Source organism: Doryrhamphus excisus, chromosome 20, assembly GCF_030265055.1.
Source record: "Doryrhamphus excisus isolate RoL2022-K1 chromosome 20, RoL_Dexc_1.0, whole genome shotgun sequence".
NCBI lineage: Eukaryota > Metazoa > Chordata > Actinopteri > Syngnathiformes > Syngnathidae > Doryrhamphus > Doryrhamphus excisus.
In genome coordinates, this window is record NC_080485.1 from 16,102,853 (window position 1) to 16,124,716 (window position 21,864).

The 21,864-nt window shown below is 44.1% G+C and overlaps 1 protein-coding gene across 4 annotated transcripts in view; it reads left to right on the top strand.

The window, feature by feature from the left end:
- LOC131108276 (zinc finger MIZ domain-containing protein 1-like) overlaps positions 1 to 21,864 on the top strand; it is a 108,674-nt gene that overhangs the window by 39,191 nt on the left and 47,619 nt on the right. For 3 of the 4 annotated variants that reach the window (XM_058059209.1, XM_058059205.1, XM_058059210.1), the window contains exon 3: positions 11,629 to 11,715. The exons of the other annotated variant lie outside the window; for it this stretch is intronic. The gene's annotated coding sequence lies outside the window, so the exon portion shown is untranslated. The remainder of the gene's footprint in view (positions 1 to 11,628; positions 11,716 to 21,864) is intronic. 4 annotated transcript variants of the gene reach the window in all.

Consider the following 21,864-nt stretch of genomic DNA (forward strand, 5'->3'; position numbering starts at 1 on the left):
ATAAAATTAAATAAATACAATTAAATAAATAAATAAAATAAATGAGATAAAATAAATACAATTGAAAATGAAAAATTTATAAATTTAAATAAAATTAAATAAATAAACTCGAATAAATACAATAAAATAAATAAATAAAATAAATTAGATAAAATAAATGAATAGAATTGAGAAAGAAAATATTAATACATTTAAATAAAATTAATAAATAAACTCAAATAAAATAAATAAATAAAATAAATGAGATAAAATAAATAAATACAATTGAGAATGAAAAAAATAATAAATTTAAATAAAATTAAATAAACTCAAATACAACAAAAAATAAACAAAAATAAATAAATCTCAAGAAAAAAAACCCTCTAAAAAGAAGCGACATCAATGTCTCGCCAAGCGAACCAAAGTTCAGCAACCATTGTTTCATGTTGTTGTTGCTATTAGATGGGAACATGTTCCTTTCCTCACACGCTTCACACGCCATAGAGGACGCTGTGTGTGAACCTGCTGTGTGTGTGTGTGTGTGTGTGTGCATGCGTGTGTGTGTGTCTCCGCTCCAGCTTCTCACTTTCAAAGGTGACACCTGCAAAAAGTGTCTTGTAAAAGTGCTGCCTGCTGTTCCTCTCCCACTCAGAGGGGACCAGTGAAACAAAGCAATTAGAGCAGCTCTCCTCATGGGGGCTGTGTGTGCGTGTGCATGCGTGTGCATGCGTGTGTGTGTGTGTGTGTCTATATATATATTCCACTTTTTGCTTTTAATTGGAGCAGCAATGAGCCTTTCCATTCCAGCGGCGTATTGCAGCAGTCACAACATGAGCAGTTTGGTCATAATCTCCCCGTCTCTTTAAATACGGAGGTCAGAGTTCACTGACAACCTGTTGACGCACAGCAGATTTATGCAGCGCTGCCACCCGTGCGACACGCACACACACACACACACACACACACACGCAGTCCTCTGCAGCCCAGCGCTTTGTGATCTTCCCAGCTTTAGATACCAGTACCCCAGTTATCCTCCTTGACCCCCCCTAATTGAGAACGGCTGCGGCTTCCAGACGGCCGAGCGCTAAACACACAGAGAGCGAGAGAGAGAGAGCGAAGGAGAACGTCGGTAGAAGTCGCGTGAGAAGAAAGAAAGTGGCAACAAATGAAAGCAGCAAGGAGCTAAGCCTGCGTAAGGCTGGTCAAGTGGGGGCGGGCGGGCGGGCGGACGGCTGCGCGGCTGCAACAGTTGGCCCCCGTCCCAAAGCGTCCTGATTCATACTTCAACGTCCACGCGACGACTCGCCGTGGACGGGAACCAAACACGGGCAGCACAATGGCGCCGTCGTATACGATACGCTATGATGCTGCTTTTTTTTCTGGCTGCCTCCATACTGCTAACGCTAGCGGGTACTAGCATGTGCTAGCATGTACTAGCAGGCACTAGTTCTAGGTTCTGCCAGGGTTGCCAGACTTTACCCACAGTATCGCATCCCGGGACTGGCAGGAAATGGTGAAAATAGACCAATAATTGCCATTTTTACACTCTGATAAATCAAGGCTCTACAGCCCTGAGTGCCCCCCCGAACCCCCCCCCCCAAAAACTAGCAGTAATAGCACTCACTCACTAGCACTCATTATTTGCAATGAATGAATGAAACACCTACCCTGCATCCAAACATAGCATGACACACACATAACCCGCAAGGCATGCTGGGTAAACTTCTTGCTTATCGGGATATTTTTTTTTTTAGCATGCATTAGCGTGGCAGTTCTTCCAACCAAAGCAACCTCATTCAAAATCACACGCAAAATACACAGCAACACCCGCAAGGCATGCTGGGTGTGTGGGATATAAGATGTTATTGTTTGTTATTGTTGTTGCGTATTAGCTTGACATAAGCATTGATTCCTGGGTTTTGTGCTGCCCATTCCGATGCAGATCATGAAAAGATCAGTTGCAGGTCACATTTCAGGAAATTGTAATTGACCCGCGATGCTAACGTAGCCTGAGACAAACAGGAAGTGACGTGAAGAACGTATGCTGCCTTAATAGTTCCTATTGTTCATTCGGAAGAGGATTTGTGAGGATCCGAGGAGTAGTAAATTCCAAGAGTTTTAAGGAAATAAGAATAATCGGGAAGTGCTGCATGTCGGACAGTTCTCCCTGTCAAGTACTAGGCTTCTCTACACATCTTAAAATAAGGTCTTGTCATCTGCCAGCTCTCCAAAAGAGTTTTTTCCCAGCAGTTCGCGTCCGCAAGGTGTGTCTGGTGGAAGAGCGAAGCACCCCGGGAAGGTTGGCAAGGGGGGGCGGCGAGTTCGGTGACAGCTGCGTTCGCGCGGGTTGAAGTGGACGGCTGGCGCTGGACTGTCAGAGCAGATATTTCTGTTTAGTGCCGCCTGCCAGAGACGCTCCTCATGTCATCGCTGGGTGCCTGCTGTCACTGCCTAAAAAGATGGGCTGGCCAAGTGTGTGTGTGTGTGTGTGTGTGTGTGTGTGTGTGTGTGTGTGCACCAATGTGACAGCCAGAGAAAGTCGAGCAGCTGTCTTGCGAGCTTCTCCGCCGCTGTTGGTTTGCATCACGACGCTGCTTGGTCACCGCTCGCGATGTTCAAGTCTCCACGATGCGTCGTCTTAAACGGCGTATGAGGCGGTCGGAATGAAGGAAATAGCTGTGCTAAAAAAAAAAGACTAAGAAAAGGTTGGATGAGTGTCAGTTGTGTGTGGGCGGGACAAATTACAGGAAATATGAGGCAAAAAAAAAGAACGCGTTGCATTTCCTGGGTCAAGTCAAAGGCAGCGTGGGCGTCTGTGGGGGACGGGAGACGGTGTGCTAGCTTCCCTTTGATACTTCACGGATTGTGAAGTATCAATCTGACATAGTTGTAATTAGCCGGGCGCTATTATGACTGCGTTTTCACAGATTCGTCATCGGCGGCGGCGCTCGGAACAACGCGGCGATCCCCGATGGAGAGCCTTTAGCCCGTAGTGTCTCCCATCGACTGTTTGATTGCAGTCATCTGTTTCTGGAGCGCCGTCTCCTGATCGCAAACATGTGCTCGTGACCGAGTCGGGATGGTCGCAGCGTGAGGTAATGGAATGTTTAGGAAGTGTTGCAGCGTGCCTGAGGAGAGCGCTTTGTACGATCCCACCAGCTCAGGACGTTGGAAGTCATTTCCTGTCATTGAGAATCAGCGATTGATCGTTTTGGGGGGTGGTTCGGACCCCCGGGAGGGCAAATCAAGCCTGACTTATGCTTCAGTGGTGCTTCGGTGGAGCACCTCGAGAAAAATGTAGATTTCCATCAACGCCAACGCGAACCGCAGCGCTGTGATTGGTTAGCATTTTTGTTTTTTTGCAGCAAAATTTCCAAAAATTTGCCAAAACCAAAAAACGGCACACAACCGAGGAACATGTCAGTCGTTATGATGTCATCATGAGCTGCTTGGGAGCAACATATACAACAAAAATGGCCGATGTTCCTCAGTCGCTATTGTCCATGGCTGCTGCTAAACGGCTAGTCAACACGATACGATACGCTATGTTGCTGCTTTTTTCGGCTGCCTCCATACTGCTGACGCTAGCGGGTACTAGCATGTACTAGCATGTACTAGCAGGTGCTAGTTCTAGTTTCTGCCAGGGTTGCCAGACTTTACCCACAGTATCGCATCCCGGGACTGGCAGGAAATGGTGAAAATAGACCAATAATGTGTACCCCCCCCCCCCCCCCCCCAAAAAAAAAAAAAAAAACACACCCAAAAACTAGCAGTAATAGCACTCACTCACTAGCACTCATTTGCCTCAGGAAATCTTTATTTGCAACGAATTAGCTTAACACCTACCCTGCATCCAAACATAGCATGACACACACATAACCCGCAAGGCATGCTGGGTAAACTTCTTGCTTCTTGCTCATAAGGATATTTTTTTTTAGGATGCATTAGCGTGGCAGTTCTTCCAACCAAAGCAACCTCATTTACAATCACAAAATACAAAATACATAGCAACACCCGCAAGGCATGCTGGGTAAAGGCCCTGTTTGTACACGTGTGCCTTGAAAATAAGATGATATTGTTTTTCGAAGTTGTTTTTTCGAGTTGTTTTGGCGAAGGATAGCAAGTCACGGATGAGTCCTTTCCAAAGATAACATCAGTCAGGTAAATTGGGCGGCACCTTATCTTCTCAATGAAGGAATGGTAAAAAAAAAGTGTGTGTGTGTGTGTGTGTGGGGGGGGGGGGGTGATCAAACTCATGATTGCCAACAACGTACTACAGTCAACGTTTGGTTTTGAGTCTTGACGGCTTTGGCGTTTAACCACCTCGGTTAACGCCACCTGATGGGTGAAATTGATCCACAATCCACTTCCTGCGACCTGTAGCGTGTAACTCCCCCCCCCCCCCCCCCTCCAGGTCATTTTTGCTATCATCCAGTGGCAGCCATGGCAACATTGGTCCAAGTTTAGATTGCAAACGGGCCAGTGTCGCTTTCCCCTGACGGGCTTGTAACCGCACCCCCGTGTTTATGTTCTTTGGGTTAACACGGTTATCTCCGTACGTAACCCGAGCGCCGCACCGACACGGCCGCTTGTGCGGTGTGTGTGTGTGTGTGTATGCGTGTGTGTGTGTGTATATTTGCGTATTTTTGACGGTGCAGCTGCAGGGTCCGCAGCCCTTCTCTTCTTCCAGAAGGAGCTGCAGGGACTTGCCGGTATTTTCATTCCCTCTGGAGGCATTTCCTGCGCACTTAACAAAGCCCGGCCCGCGCCACCAAACCCAGAGGAAGCCGCCTTTTGTGAAGGAAGCGGGGAATGATTTTTTTTTTTTTTTTTTTTGGCGGGGGTGTGCGCTCGCACCGCTGACCCCGGCCAACTAACAGTTTGTTACATGCAAATTGACTTAAGAGCTGGCAAGTGGAGTTCGCTGCAGGCTCTTGTTTGCACGCCAGTCAACTGCAGCGGCAAGACAAGCATCCCATTCATTGCCTCTAATTAACGGCTATAATAGCTAGCTTGTTACGCTAGCGCTACGTTTCTCAAGCTCTCGCTGACGCTTTTTTTTTTACAGGCCTTGTTAACCGCTGGCCTTTCCTTGTGTGGCCCCCGCCACAAGGAAATGTGCTCTGCAAGCCCCGGTTGCAGTTCTCTGCAAGCCCGGGGTAAAGGAACAGGACTGAACCAACAGCAGTAGAAAACTATTAAAACGCTTTACAGCGCTGTTGAACTACAGCCGTAAAAGTTCAACTCCTTATCCTCGCATCAGAGATGAATAAATACGGCGTCACCGCCATGGTCGTGTTTGCTTAAGGGCACCTTTTCACTGCCTGAATATTAACTCTTCTACCCGTCGTGTGCTGCTCGTCTTGGGGTAGCGTTTGCCGCCCCATCGATTTGTGCGTTTGTAGTGAAGTACAAAGGATTTTCATGTGGCCTTGCTACAAGGTAGCGCATCTTGGCATGAATATGATTCCCTTATGGATCATAAATGGAATGTTTTCATAGGTTGGAGTGGAACATGTGCTCTATTCTTTTGATACTTTGGCATTGCCTGCCACTTGTGTATCAAAACATAAGCTGTACTACATAATACATGAGTCACCCTCGTTTGGAAATACACACATAGTCTATTTTCATTCATCTCATTTTTTTAATACAAAAATGAGATTTTGGAGTTAAAGCACGTCACATGTCCAACTGCGTATCCCAAACGTGTAGGAGTCCTATTTATGCCGTTATACAGTTATGTCTTATTTTCACTATATTGGCTAATATTTGTGTAAGGATGACTATAGGGGTGTTATTTCATGTCTATGGGTCTCTAATGATATTAAAAGCTGAATTTAGAAGGTAGTAAGCTGGTTTTCTATGTTAAAAATAACAACAAAAAGAACTCTCCCAATGCTAACATGTGGGAGTCCTATTTATGCTGTTATACAGGTATGTCTTATTTTGGCTATATTGGCTAATATTTATGTAAGAATGACTATAGGGTTGTTATCTCATGTCTACAGGGCTCTAATAATGTTAAAAGCTGAATTTAGAAGGTAGTAAGCTGGTTTTCTATGTTGAAAATAACAACAAAAAGAACTCTCCCTATGCTAACATGTGGGAGTCCTATTTATGCTGTTATACAGACATGTCTCATTTATTCTTATTATTTTGACTATATTGGCTAATATTTGTGTAAGGATGACTATAGGGGTGTTATCTCATGTGTACAGGGCTCTAATAATGTTAAAAGCTGAATTCAGAAGGTAGTAAGCTGGTTTTCTTTGCTAAAAAAAACAACAAAAAGAACTCTCCCAATGCTAACATGTGGGAGTCCTATTTATGCTGTTATACAGGTATGTTTCTATTGTGTAAGGATCACTATAGGGGTGTTATCTCATGTGTACAGGGCTCTAATAATGTTAAAGGCTGAATTTAGAAGGTAGTAAGCTGGTTTTCTATGCTAAAAATAACAACAACAAGAACTCTCCCTATGCTAACATGTGGTAGTCCTATTTATGTTGTTATACAGGTATGTTTCTATTGTGTAAGGATGACTATAGGGGTGTTATCTCATGTGTACAGGGCTCTAATAATGTTAAAGGCTGAATTTAGCAGGTAGCAAGCTGGTTTTCTATGCTAAAAATAACAACAACAAGAACTCTCCCAATGCTAACATGTGGTAGTCCTATTTATGCTGTTATACAGGTATGTTTCTATTGAGTAAGGATGACTATAGGGGTGTTATCTCATGTGTACAGGGCTCTAATAATGTTAAAGGCTGAATTTAGAAGGTAGTAAGCTGGTTTTCTATGCTAAAAATAACAACAAAAAGAACTCCCCCAAATGCTAACATGTGGTAGTCCTATTTATGCTGTTATACAGGTATGTCTTATATTGACTATATTGGCTAATATTTGTGTAAGGATGACTATAGGGGTGTTATTTCATGTATGTGTCCGTGTGGGAGTAAACGTTAGCCCCCACCTTTCGTTCGTAACGGCGCCTTGACACCCCTAAAAACCAAAATAAGAAACAAGATTGGGATATGCAATTGGAAGTGTCGGTCTTCCAAGCAGGTTTCCTGGTCCCGGGTAGCACATGAGCAAAATCTGGCAACCGCACGACCGCCAAGGCCCACTTTTTCGCCAGATTGGTCCAAAGCTGCGGCCCAGTGACACACGCTGGTGCCCATAAACGGGGTTTTGGCCGACTGGAGAAAATAACCTTGATAATTACGGAGTGCATATAGACCGGCCCACTGCAGGAGGGGGGGGGGGGCGTAACCAGCCGTGCATTCTTGGATGCTGAGTCACGCTGGTGCAGAGTTTCCCTTCGGTGCACGGGGGTGCGAAGGGCTGCCGGCGCCGCGCTCGTGGCAGAGGACATTTACGAGTGCTGGGAAAGTGGACGCAACCTCCGCCAAGGCTTTTGTCACCTGGAAAAGCAATACGGGCAGGGATTGGTGGCCAGGCGACTCCATGGAATACATGGAATACGATCTTCTTATTCTATTTTTAGGATATTTTTACCAAAAGTAAATACAATAATATTCAATAAAAACTGTAAAAATAAATAGTAAACACGGGGTTAGCGCGCAGGCTAGGAGACCCGAGTTCAATCCCACCCTCGGCCATCTCTGTGTGGAGTTTGCATGTTCTCCCCGTGCATGCGTGGGTTTTCTCCGGGTACTCCGGTTTCCTCCCACATTCCAAAAACATGCTAGCTTCATTAGCTTTTGACTCCAAATTGTCCATAGGTATGAATGTGAGTGTGAATGGTTGTTTGTCTATATGTGCCCTGTGATTGGCTGGCCACTAGTCTCGCCTCTCTCGCCCGAATACAGCTGGGATAGGCTCCAGCAACCCCTGCTACCATCATGAGGATAAGCGGTAGAAAATGAATGAATGAATGAATGAATGGATGATTAGAGCCCTCTAGACATGAAATAACACCCCTACAGTCACCTTTACATTTGCATAAGACATAATATGTATGATATGTATATTATATTCATGCATTGTCTGTGATGCTACCTCACTAGGGAGATGGTATGCTGGAGCCTATCCCAGCAGACTTTGGGGGAGAGGTGGGGTCCACCCAGGACTGGTGGCCAGCTAATCTGGAGATTGGCCACCAGTCTCAAGACGGCAGGGCTCAGATTGGCAGGGCACAGTTGTGGCACAGCAAGGAAACAGGAGTTCAGAACATTCCCACACAAGGGATCAGGGAATGTCGTCAGAATGGAACCCGCCAGTCGTTTTCCACGAGTGGAGGCTCACGCCGTCACATACGACACTTGGCCGTCACCGCCATCTCCACGGTCCCACGGTGACACACACCGACTTTGTCCTTCCTCTCCACAACGCCCCCCCCCCCCCCTTCTTCTTTTTTGTATTCCTCCTCAGCTCTTCCGACTCGTCTTATTTCTTCTTCTTGCGTGTCCTTTCACCAGCCGGTGTAGCGTCTGCAGCCCGCCGCGTCCTTGGAAGGAAGCCTAATAAGCTCCGACACACGCCGCTGTCTCGGCGCTCGGCGTGGGCCTATTCTCCAGCGTCAGCCGGCGCACACTCGAGTAAACAAAGCCTGCCGCACACGCACGGCAACGCCATCCTTGCGTGCTAATAGAGCGGCATACCAGCCCGCTGAGGACGCCGTTGACGCTAGCTCGCTAACGTCGACCTTCCGCGTGCCAATCACAACAAATCTGCTCCCGCCATTTGAATACGGCGAGGGGAGGGTAGGGGGGGGGAAGCAGTGCAAATTGAAAGCAGAAATCCCCCCGTGGTGAGCGGCAAGATGAGCCTCGGAATAAATTATTTAAACGCCAACCTCTTTTTTTTTTTTTTTTTTTTATCCTGCACGATTCTCGCCTTCTGCTACATTTAATAGCATCTGTGATGACGCCCAGTGGAGATTAATCCAGATGTAAAGTGTGTATACGTGTGTGTATACGTGTGTGTATACGTGTGTGTATACGTGTGTGTGTGTGTGGCCGCCTCACCTCGCTTCCCGTGCATCCCGCGGTGTCGCGTGATGGGGTGGGAGGAGGTCGACAAAAGCGCGACAGGGAAATTAGTTCCGTGTTTGGTCTTTCCTGCATGGCCACTAAATAAACCAGGAGATAATCAATCCTTATGTTTGATGTTCCTCCGCCCTCCGCTAGGGCGCCAAAGCGCTCGGCAGCCATGTTTCCTCGCCGTCAGACTCGCCAAACACCCGGTGTTTCCTTACCGGTCATCGGGTAACTAGCGCTTCCGCCTCTGCCGCTCACGGAGGCTCATGGAGCGTCAAGATGAGCAGGGAAGATTATTAGCGAGCTCTCTAATAATGTTAAAAAACTTATTTAGAAGGCTGGTTTCTATGTGTACTATGTGTAGTATATTGGGTAATATTAGGTAATAGTAGTGTCGAGGTGATTATTATGGTGTTATTTCATGTCTATAAGGCTGTAATAATGTTCAAAAGCCAATTTACAAGCTTGTGAACAGATTTTCTACGCTAAAAAAACAACAAAAAGAACTCTCCCAATGCTAACATGTGGGAGTCCTATTTATGCCGTTATACAGGTATGTCTTATTTTGACTATATTGGCTAATATTTTTGTAAGGATGACTATAGGGGTGTTATTTCATGTGTACAGGGCTCTAATAATGTTAAAAGCTGAATTTAGAAGGTAGTAAGCTGGTTTTCTATGCTAAAAAAAACTCTTCCAATGCTAACATGTGGGAGTCCTATTTATGCTGTTATACAGATATGTCATATTTATTCATTATTTTGACTATATTGGCTAGTATTTGTGTAAAGATGACTATAGGGGTGTTATCTCATGTGTACAGGGCTCTAATAATGATAAAAGCTGAATTTAGAAGGTAGTAAGCAGGTTTTCTATGCTCAAAAAAACAAACAAAAAAACTCTCCCAATGCTAACATGTGGTAGTCCTATTTATGCTGTTATATAGGTATGTCTTATTTTGACTATATTGGCTAACATTTGTGTAAGGATGAATATAGGGGTGTTATTTCATGTGTACAGGGCTCTAATAATGTTAAAAGCTGAATTTAGAAGGTAGTAAACTGGTTTTCTATGCTAAAAAAAACTCTCCCAATGCTAACATGTGGGAGTCCTATTTATGCTGTTATACAGGTATGTCTTAATTTGACTATATTGGCTAGTATTTGTGTAAAGATGACTATAGGGGTGTTATCTCATGTGTACGAGACTCTAATAATGTTAAAAGCTGAATTTAGAAGGTAGTAAGCTGGTTTTCTATGCTAAAAAAACAACAAAAAGAACTCTCCCAATGCTAACATGCGGGACTCCTATTTATGCCGTTATACAGATATGTCTTATTTTCACTATATTGGCTAATATTTGCATAAGGATGACTATAGGGGTGTTATCTCATGTGTACAGGGCTCTAATAATGTTAAAAGCTGAATTTAGAAGGTAGTAAACTGGTTTTCTATGCTAAAAAAAACTATCCCAATGCTAACATTCTCTCTAGAGAATGTGTACAGGGCTCTAATAATATTAAAAGCTGAATTTAGAAGGTAGTAAGCTGGTTTTCTATCCTAAAAAAAACCAAAAAAAACTCTCCCAATGCTAACATGTGGGAGTCCGATTTATGCCGTTATACAGGTATGTCTTATTTTCTCATTATTTTGACTATATTTGCTAATATTTGTATAAAGATAACTATAGGGGTGTTATTGCATGTCTACAGGTCTCTAATAATATTAAAATCTGAATTTAGAAGGTAGTAAGCTGGTTTTCTATGCTAAAAAAAAAGGCCTCCAAGCTAAGCTAATGACAACAAAGGAATGAAATGAATGATTGACAGCGCCTCTGCTGGTTGCGGCCAAGTAGCGCATTTCCATTTCCTGTTTCTTTGCGTCAGCAGGCGATGAGTGAAGAATGCCATGTTGTACGCCGCTTAAACGTTTCCTCCACTGCAGTAACGTAAACAGTAAACATGGCGGCCATACCTGCTTGGGTCCAAAGTGCAAACCTCCACGAGAAGCCCTCTAAAAGACTTCCTAACGAGCCCCGAGCTTTTCTCTGCGCTCAAGTGCCCCCTCTCTCTCCGTTTCCCACATCCGAGTGTGAAATTCCAATATCAGATTGTATTTGGTTAATTAAAAGCCATATGACTAATTTAATTGGCCTCATAGAGGCGTATTTAGCCGGCTGGCGTTAACAGTAATTAAATGTCGCCTGTAAAGATATTTAAGGCCCCCAAATGTGCCGCCGCCATTTCAACCGCCAGACATCGGTGCGGACGCGGCGAGGCTGGAGTGGAACCCAGCAAAGCCGGAACAGACTCAACCGACAGCTGCTTTGGCAACGCCGCAACGCCAGGAAATCAACGTGCGTTTTGTCATTTCAAGTGTTTTATGTGTGATATTTGTCAGGGATTAGAGAGGGGGGGGGGGCGACGGTGGGGGGGGGCACGTCGTCTCCAGCGCTGTCAGTCCTTGTTAGACGCCTCCAATCTGTCAGACGCGCGACAGGGGTGCTTTATTACATCTCGATAAAGCACGCCACCCAGACGCTTGTTCCGCTATCGCTGGAAAGCAGATTTCATGTGTCGCTTTTCTTGTTGTTGTTTGTTCCTCACACTTTCTTCACGTTTCTTCTCGCTTTTTGTTTCATTTCAGACGTGGCGGGGGGGGGGGGGGCCGTGATCGATGAGGATTAAGGAACTGAATTTGTCAAAGCCAAACACAGGAACGCCCTCCTCCACGGTAAGGATCCTGCTTTTATTCCACGCTGGCTGTCAGCAATGTTGCTGGAATATTGAGTGAGACACACAAGCACCAGACCTGATTGCCGCAACAACAGGCCTTTTTGGCAGGTTTGAACCACATCCCATTAGCCACAATGATCCCAACCACTGTTGTGGCCAAAACAGTCAGCATGCTAAAACTCGACTCTGAACCCCCGATGCTACTTTCCGTCCCCTGGCACTGCAACACATTTACTACAACACACAAGTATTATTTATGTCTTATATTCTCTTATCATGTCTACCATATTGGGTAATTGGAGTGTGAAGGTGACTATAGGGGTGTTATTCTATGTCTAGAGGTCTCTAATAATGTTTAAAAGTGTATATGGAAGTTGGTAAACAGGGTTTCTATTTCTTATTTTGTCTTTTTCTCTACCGTATTGCGTAATAGGAGTGTAACAGTGACTATAGGGGTGTTATTCCATGTCTAGAGGTCTCTAATAATGTTTATAAGCGTATTTGGAAGGTGGCAAACAGAGTTTCTATGTCTTAATTTGTCTTTTTATGTCTACCATATTGGGTAATATGATCATAAAGGTGGTTATAGGGGTGTTATTTAATATCTAGATGTCAATAATAATGTTTCAAAGCGTATTTAGAAGGTGGGGTAAACAAGGATTTTATTTCTTATTTTGTCTTTTTCTTTACCATATTGGGTAATAGGAGCGTAAAGGTGACTATAGGGCTGTTATTTCAATTCTAAAGGTTTCTAATAATGTTTAAAAGTGTATTTAGAAGGTAGCAAATAGAGTTTCTATGTATTAATTTGTCTTTATGTCAGCCATATTGGGTAATAGGATTATAAAGGTGATTGTAAAGGTGATTATAGAGGTGTTATTTAATATCTAGATGTCAATAATAATGTTTCAAAGCGTATTCAGAAGGTGGTAAATAGGGTTTCTATTTCTTATTTTGTCTTTTTGGCTACCACATTGGGTAATAGGAGTGTAAAGATGATTATAGGGGTGTTATTTCATTTCTAGAGGTCTCTAATAATGTTTAAAAGTCTATGTACAAGGTGGCAAACAGAGTTTCTATGTCTTATTTTGTCTTTTTGTCTGTCATATTGGGTATTAGGAGCTTAAAGGTGATTATAGGGGTGTTATTTCATGTCTAGAGGTCTCTAATAATGTTTAAAAGTCTATATGGAAGGTGGCAAACAGGTTTTTTAGGCTCTAACTACCAAAGTATCCAATTCAAAACAAGTCAAACTTGGTGGAGACTCGCTTATCACGGTCTGGAAGCAATTAGCCCCCATAAATAAGGCATTGCTTTATTTTCAGGGCTGTCCTATATTTGGGTCAACTGTATTAAAAACAGACTCGATGTCGCCAATAGCAACCCAGCCATAGAGTTGGGCGATGCTGTAGTTGTACTCCACAGTCTCTGCTCGGCTGCCCTCAGTCTCCTGTGGGATAACATTGGTAGGATTGCATGGAGGTGAACACAGGAGATCCTTCATCTCCTTTTGTTATTGTTCTTGGTTAGCATGAGCCGCGACGTTTGCTGACGGACTGTTTTGAAGCGGAACACCAACACCCCCCCACCACCCCCCCCACCCGAATTGAGACTTTTTGTCCCCGCGCTTTGGTTCGGGCCGCTGCGCAGAAAAATGTTGACAGAGTCGTTTGTGTTTGTGCACAACAGCATCAAAAACGCTGCAAGGTGAATCATTTTTGGTGGCATCTGCACATTGTGCAATATGCTAATGAGCTAAGCTGCAAAAAGCCAGATTGCCAGGAGTGCGAAGAGGGGGGTGTGGGGGGGTGGGGGGGTAAAAGAAGGGGAGGAACAGACGGAGGCCCGACGTAAATTATGGATGCAACCTGCGATTTCCAAGAGGAGAAAAGACCGCCGTGCTGAAACCTCAAGTCATGCATATCAGATGATGCATTTACTACATTTCCTTAGCATGCGCCGTGAGCAAGTTTGGTTGCAGTGTGCGTGTGTTGGTGTGTGCGTGTGAGAGAGAGAGCGAGAGCGGAAAAGAGGAAGAACGTACACATTTATCCATGTCAGGCGGCGTGCTTCCGTGCACTCAAGCGTCCTCCCTCGCCAATACGACGCGTGTCCAAAGCCTTGTTGACTTTCTGCTGCGGCGTTGTGTTGCATTGTGTTTGATGCCGTGCGTGTGTTTGTGTCTGCAAGTGGCATGACGCCACACATCACGTTATTCCTTGTTGCGCACGACATCCCACTCCCGGGATGTTCTGTCTTCGCTTGTGTGGCACAAACGACACCGAAGGACGCCCCGGATGCTGCCGGTGCTGGCGTCCGCTAATTAGAAGGCTCGTTTTTTGCCTGCTTGTGCGTTTCAAAAACATAAAAGCAAAGAAGAAAATTTGCAGTAGACAATCATTCATTCATTCATTTTCTACCGCTTTTCCTCACGAGGGTCGCAGCTGTCTTCGGGCGAGAGGCGGGGTACACCCAGGACTGGTGGCCAGCCAATCACAGGGCACATATAGACAAACAACCATTCACACTCACATTCATACCTATGGACAATTTGGAGTGGCTAATTAACCTAGCATGTTTTTGGAATGTGGGAGGAAACCGGAGTACCCGGAGAAAACCCACGCATGCACGGGGAGAACATGCAAACTCCACACAGAGATGGCCGAGGGTGGGAATTGAACCCTGGTCTCCTAGCTGTGAGGTCTGCGCACTAACCACCAGACCGCCGTGCCGCCCAGTAGACAATCATTTTATTATTAGTATTTTCCCGTGTTTCCGTCCTAGAACCTCCCAAAATATCCGAGCCGTGGTGTCCAGATGTGTACAAAAGGTCCCATTATAATGTGTTAATGAGTATATTGTTGACTCTACTGCTGTCTTCTTGCTGCCCACAGTCTCCTCTTGGATAAACGTCGTCTCCTTGCCAAGAAGCGTTGTCGTTTTAGCATCGGGTCGCTTCCCCCGCGGCGTTTTTTTGGCCCACGGTGTTCAAAGAAGGCAGACGTTTCTAAGCGGTGACACGCCAGGGTTCACCGACGAGGAAGCCGCCCCCGACGCGGGGCCCGCACGTGAATGTGTGTTAATGTGCAAAGTAGGTCATTTATGTGGAGCGTGCTGTAGCGTGGCGCTCCGACACGGTGGGGGCGGGGGGGATCATTTCGCAGACATGATTTGGGATTGACTGCGCCGATGTGTGGGGGGGGTGGGGGTTGGTATGGGGGGGTTCCATGATGTTGTGATGCTGGAGGTGAGGTCCAGAGGCAGCATCAGTAACCAACCACAACCTCACATAGCAGCCTCAAAAAATCAGACCAAATCAGATTAGCAAACAAACGACTAAGAGGATTAATTCTGATCTCTCTTTTTTTGCCATCAGATGGACGTTAAATCTGCCGTCTATAAAATCCCTACAAATGATTTTCTATTTGACTTCGCAGCGCCCCCCCCCCCCCCCCCCCTTTCTGCTCTCATATTTTGGACGGAGCTTTTGTGTTCTGTGTGACCTCTGCCCTTTTGTTCCGCCTCCAGAAATTGCTTCTCTAAACACGGCTATGGCGTCGCTCTTTAAAAATATCGTAGCGGGGCGCAACAATCTGACCTCCAACATCAGATGTTTGCTCCGCTGGCCCGTAAGCTCGCCGCCGTCATTTTATTACCGAGTTAGCAGCAACCCTCACATAAGAAGAGTTACAATGTTAACAAATAGATGATCTTTGATGCGCTTGATTGTAGTAAGTGTGGCAAAGAGGAAAGTGTAATGATAACCACAGAACAGGAAATGGCATCGAAAGGGACCTCCCCTTTCCAGGTTTGGTGCTCAATTAGGGAGTTCTCCTTTCATTTTTAGGTTTTAGATTTTTTTTCAAATTTTGGCTTTGACTTAATTTGAGTGTTACGATAACCGTAGAAACAAGAATTGAAAGAAATTCTGACATAAAAAAATTAAAATAGGTTTGAAAATTGTCATGAAAAATGACATTTATTTATTAGAATGTTTAAAAAAATACCTCAAATCATCACCTGTATTGTATTTGCCAATAAATGTGGTATATTTATTATATTTTATTATATTTTTATTTTGATTTTGTATATTTTTTGTATTTAAATTTTATTCAATAAGAATAGAAAAAAATCGGTAAGAATAAAATCAAAATATGAAGAGAAAAAAAGTTGTCATTTCCTGAGAACATCATAAAATTATTATTATTATTTATTATTATTTAATTAAATATTATATTATAAATATTATATTTTGAATATAATATAAATATAATTAAATTATATTATTTAATTAAATAATATAATTTTAGTAGCAGGAAAGTTCAAATATTATCAAAAAAAAAGTTTTCTTCAAGTCATATTTTGAGAAAAAAAATGTTTTGTTTTTTTTAAAGAAAAAGTTGAAATACTTCCATAATCCATAAACTAAAAAAAACGGCAGAGTGGCGTGGATATTAACAGTCGACTCTTTCATCTAACGTACATCCCAAAGCTGCGATGGAGTTTTTATCTTGAAATATGTACAACGTGTTAGCATAACGACATGCATCCTTTCATTTTTCAGCGTGCGGCCCTCAGTGAAAAAGTTAGCACGCCCCTGCTGAAGTCTGACGCCTGTCAGAGCAAAGCCTTCCTTCCTCGGGTTGCCAGTCGCAGCGTGACGTGTCAGGGGAGTGGAGAATTATTTACCAGCAGCGTAGTACACCCCCCCACCCCACCCCCACGGTGTGTCGTGTCGGCTTTGTATCGCATGTCAGCAGGTGACGCGTGTATCTCGGAGTGCACACACGCGCGTGCACGCACAACCGTGCGTATGGGAACGTGGGCCGAGCTTTTCCTCGATCAACGAGGGGGTGCAGCTCATTCCGTAAAAGCCCCCCCCCCCACCTCTGTGATTTGGCTGCACGGAACATGACACCACAGACTTTACTACTGTAGAAAAGGCGGCTCATTAAGAGGCGCTAGAGAGCTAATTGCTGCAGAAAGTAGATTTTTCTTGTTTGCATTTTGACTTGAAAGTACCAGGATGTTCAAGAAGTTCCCTTTTTTGGGATATTATCGTAATAATTCCTCATGCAAGTCCATTTTTTTTCTTTTTTGGTCAACAATAGGATTGTGATTGGTACTTGCTTTTCCTTGGGTTATTGTAATTTCCAGTCGTTTATGTTATGTTATGTTTATTGTTATGTGGCAGCCGTAACGTTCATCAATAAATTCATCATTCGTATTTGCACGGTCGTCACATCCGATTAAAAATCATCTCCAACTTGTATGTAACCCAAACATCCTCACACCGCTAAGGAGGTTATGTTTTTGCCAGTGTTTATTATTTTATTTTGTTTGTCTTCAAAATAACCTGAAAAGTCCAGAATGGATTTGGATGAAATTTTCAGGAATGATCATAAATAGAATAAGAAAGAAGTAATTCGATTTGGGGGGGTGCTCCGAATCACCGTCTGGATCCAGGAGTTTTTTTTTTTTTTAATAATTCTTTAATATTACGAGAGAGGACCATTTTTGGCATTTGTGCATATAACTCCACAAAAATGGTCAGAAGACTTAGAAAAAAAAATACAGGAGAAGTTTCCAACAGGTTCTATAAAATATCAAAGACTGATCCGGGTCAGGGGCGGGTCAGGCACGGTGGTCTAGGGGTTAGCGCGCAGACCTCACAGCTAGGAGACCAGGGTTCAATCCCACCCTCGGGCATCTCTGTGTGGAGTTTGCATGTTCTCCCCGTGCATGCGTGGGTTTTCTCCGGAAACATTCATTCATTCATTTTCTACCGCTTTTCCTCACGAGGGTCGCGGGGGTGCTGGAGCCTATCCCAGCTGTCTTCGGGCGTAAGGCGGGGTACACCCTGGACTGGTCGCCAGCCAATCCCAGGGCACATATAGACAAACAACCATTCACACTCACATTCATACCTATGGACAATTTGGAGTGGCTAATTAACCTAGCATGTTTTTGGAATGTGGGAGGAAACCGGAGTACCCGGAGAAAACCCACGCATGCACGGGGAGAACATGCAAACTCCACACAGAGATGCCCGAAGGTGAGATTGAACCCTGGTCTCCTAGCTGTGAGGTCTGCGCGCTAACCACTAGACCACCGTGCCGCGTCATTCCAAAAACATGCTAGGTTAATTGGCGATTCCAAATTGTCCATAGGTATGAATGTGAGTGTGAATGGTTGTTTGTCTATATGTGCCCTGTGATTGGCTGGCGACCAGTCCAGGGTGTACCCCGCCTTACGCCCGAAGACAGCTGGGATAGGCTCCAGCACCCCCGCGACCCTCGTGAGGAAAAACGGTAGAAAATGAATGAATGAATGATCCGGGTCATGGGATAATTCTGGATGGTATGATCCCAGGATATGAATCAAGAGGGGACCTTTGGAGTTGGGACCTGAGGACCTTTTGACGTTTTGTGAAGAGCCGGTGAAGTAATATCGATATCATCAAGAATCCAATAGTTTTTACGGTCAATTAATTTACACGTGTGTATGAAATAAATGTCGGACTAATGATATAAATGACAATACGGGGGGAAATATGGCGCTTGGTGCAGCTTTTGTAGTTATTACTATTATGAAATGCTGGGATTGTTCCCTGCCAAATGGAGCGTTGACTCTCTTCTGGGTTCCTTCCTCAGAAACAAAAGGCCACTTTGGCCAAATCTGGACTGACATCACTGGCAACAGCTGCGGGCTGCATGTACTGTGCATGTTTACGGCTTTGTGTGTGTGTGTGTGTGTGTGTGTGTGTGTGTGTGTGTGTGTGTCTGTCAAGACGAGGTGACCTGATTGCTCAGCTGAGCAGTGAGGGAAGACCCAGCCTTGTGTTGTCAGAGTCGCACCATTAAAAAAAACACCCGAGATTGGACCACAATGCTACCCTGGCTGGCGGGCCCAACCCCTCCCCACAAAGACACCCCCCCCCCCCCCCCCCCCCCCCCCCACACACACACACACTGGCACTCCTGACCATGCCAAAGCAGATTTGGAGATGAAAAATGATCCAGTTCTGGCTGCAGACTGCTGCATCAGCTCCCAGCTATAATGTGGTGGGTCAGGCCAAATCCTGTTAAAAGAATCTTTATCCTTATTGCTGCAAAGATAACGCTTGTTTGGACCCCCCCACCCCCACCCCACCCCCCACCCAACCTTTTCACATTCTACCACAGATCACTTTATTGGAGCAACCCCATCAATAAGACGTCTTATCGGAACCTGATCTTCCCTTTACTTAGGGACCACCAGCTGGTTGTGTAACCCCCCCCCCTCAGGGTCCCCAAAGTGGTGCAATTTACAGAAGAAGTCGGGACCTTTGGACGGAAAATGCAGTTTTTGTGTGATGGCAGGAAGTACTGCCCTATAAAATATGTTTGATTTTTTCCAAATTTATTTTGGACACTAATTTTAACCGCATAGACCAGGGGTGGGCAAACTACGGCCCGGGGGGCCACATCCGGCCCGCCAAGTGTTTGAATACGGCCCGCCCAATCTTTCCAAAGTATTTAATTTAAAGTCAACATACAACCTGGCATCATGGCCTGAGCCAACCTTTTGATGGTTGTATCAATTTCGTTGTTTGACATGGTCTGTTGTTTACAAAGTGCTCCTGAAAAAAGAGACACAAGCACATAATAATAATAAAAATTAAAATAATAATAATTATATTATTATTATAACTATTATGATGATTAGATTTATTATATTAATGCTAATTATTATATTAATTATATATAATAATATTGTTATATTTGCATATTTTACATAATAATAATATAATAATTATTATTTTAATTTTATTTTAATTATTATAGTATTTTATTATTTTAAAAATATTATATTTAAATATTTTAAAAAATATTATATTTAATATAATATATTATAAAATATATATTTAAATATTATATTATATTTAAATATTTTAAAAATAATAAAATACTATAATAATTAAAATAAAATGTATTTAAATATAAAATAATAAATAATAATAGCAGATTGCATGACAATTTTACAGATACAATAATACCAGGTGGACTGTTACGTGTAAAATATATAGTCCCCCCCCCCCCCCCCCCCCCCCCCCAAATTTGTTATATCAATGCGGCCCGCGAGTCAAAAAGTTTGCCCACCCCCGGCATAGATGATTAATAGTCCAGTAATTCGGAAGCAAACGTAGCTAGGCTAACGTTGCTAATGTCAGCCACTGCTAACTGTAATGCGGTTAAGGAAGATGTAGTCACTCATGCAATTCCAGTTGATATTTTTAACGACACTTATTTTGTTTACATAATTCAACTTTTTTTTTGTAGGCAGGGAATGTTTGTTGAGCTGGGAGGGGAGAATAAACGAGCTTCCCGAACTTTAACTACGCTAGCATCGTAAAACGCTGGTTTACATGAACAAGTAGTGAAACACGACACAGTGTCAACACACGCGTACAGACACACACACACACACACACACACACACACACAACCACGCCAGTATGCTCTGCTAAACTAAGCTAACCCAGCTAGCTTCCATGCACCCTCCATGGTGTTATTGTTTGTGATGACATTCCACCATGCTTGAGCAGTCCGCCATGGAAATGCTTCCCCACACAAACATTCATTTCATTCACATTAGGTCCACGAGATTCCACTTAGTAGGTTTAGTTTTTATCGGCTAATTCCATGATTCCGTGAACACGGAAACCATCAGGAAATGAAATGAATGAAAGACAGGAAATGTGTGATAACAATAGAAGAGGAAATGGGGCCTTATTGTGACATCGGATGTGACATGGCTGCTCACGGAAGTACAGTGGAGCCTCGGTGAGCCTCATTTATTCCTTCCGGAAGGTCGGACTCGACCCCAAACTTCCCGTAACGTACTCTTATTTAACGTCCCGAGCATTGCCTGTTTAGCTTTAGATGCGTTGCGCTCCTTCCTGCGAGGACCTGAACGTGAATAAGAAGATTCCCAGCAAGGCCGCCGCCCCTTTTTAAACAGCTAAAGCCCTTTTTTAGGTGGGCTTCCTGTTTTGGTGGAAAGGGGTGGCGGCCTCATCATCACGTAGACGCATGATGGATGCAGGTGTCTATGTTTTGGTGCGTCTGTGTTTTGTTTTGTGTGTTTACGTCTGCGTACCCCCCCCCATTGAGTCGGGTCAGGTTGTCCGCTTTCACCCTCAGAGTGGAAAGCTAACGGCTCACATTTCAGCCGGGGTCACCCGGCTGCTCCGGGGGCCTCCGGGGGTCAAAGTCTTGCACTGTTGATTCATGGGGAGGGAAAGGGAGGGCGAAGCGGGTGGGGTGAGGGTCTTGTCTGGTGAGGGGGGGCTCCTGCACTAACTAACCTGCACAGGAATAACAATGCAACATTCCCTCACCTCAATCAGCGGGAAAAACTTTAAAAAATCTTATCTTATCTTATCTTATGTTTATGACGGCAACCATCCAGTGGAATCGACCCGTGGTCACAGGGAGGGATGTCATGTGGAAGAACTCCACGGAAACACCGTGACAATCTTAGACGTAGTCCAGCACTGACAGTTACATAAGGCACGTCTTTTCCGTTTTGTTTGGAATTCCTACACAGGAACCTTTTCCTTACCCCCCCGCCCCCTCCCGCCCCCACCAGCGGTGCTTTCCATTATGTGCTCATGTATCTCTTACATGATTTCCTGTGAGTCCCGCCTCGAAATGTCACAATGCTTCCATGTCATCGGGGTTTGGTGTTTTCCATCTTCCAGTTCAACATGAGGACTTGCTTTTCCTTTTGTCAGGAGTTGATGAGAGAAGGAGTTTGAAGGTCCTGCTTAGCCTTTTTGGTAGTCGGTAGTTTACGGTGGTATCTCAAACCTTTTGGAACTAATGGAAGAAATCGATCAAAACGTACGCAAGCTGAGGCTATTTTTACCGTAGGGAGCCATGACTGTTCCAGACACCCAAAAATATGAACAAAAACTTAGGAATGTGTCAATCAATTGACCGATTTTGGTGAAAAGACACGTCATATATATATATATATATATATAATAATAAATAAAATCAAATAAATAAAACACCCATGAAAGCATAGGGTAAGCGCTATGCTTATTTTAATGCACGACACAAATGCAGGAAGAAAAATGGGAAATGGGACAAAACGAGAA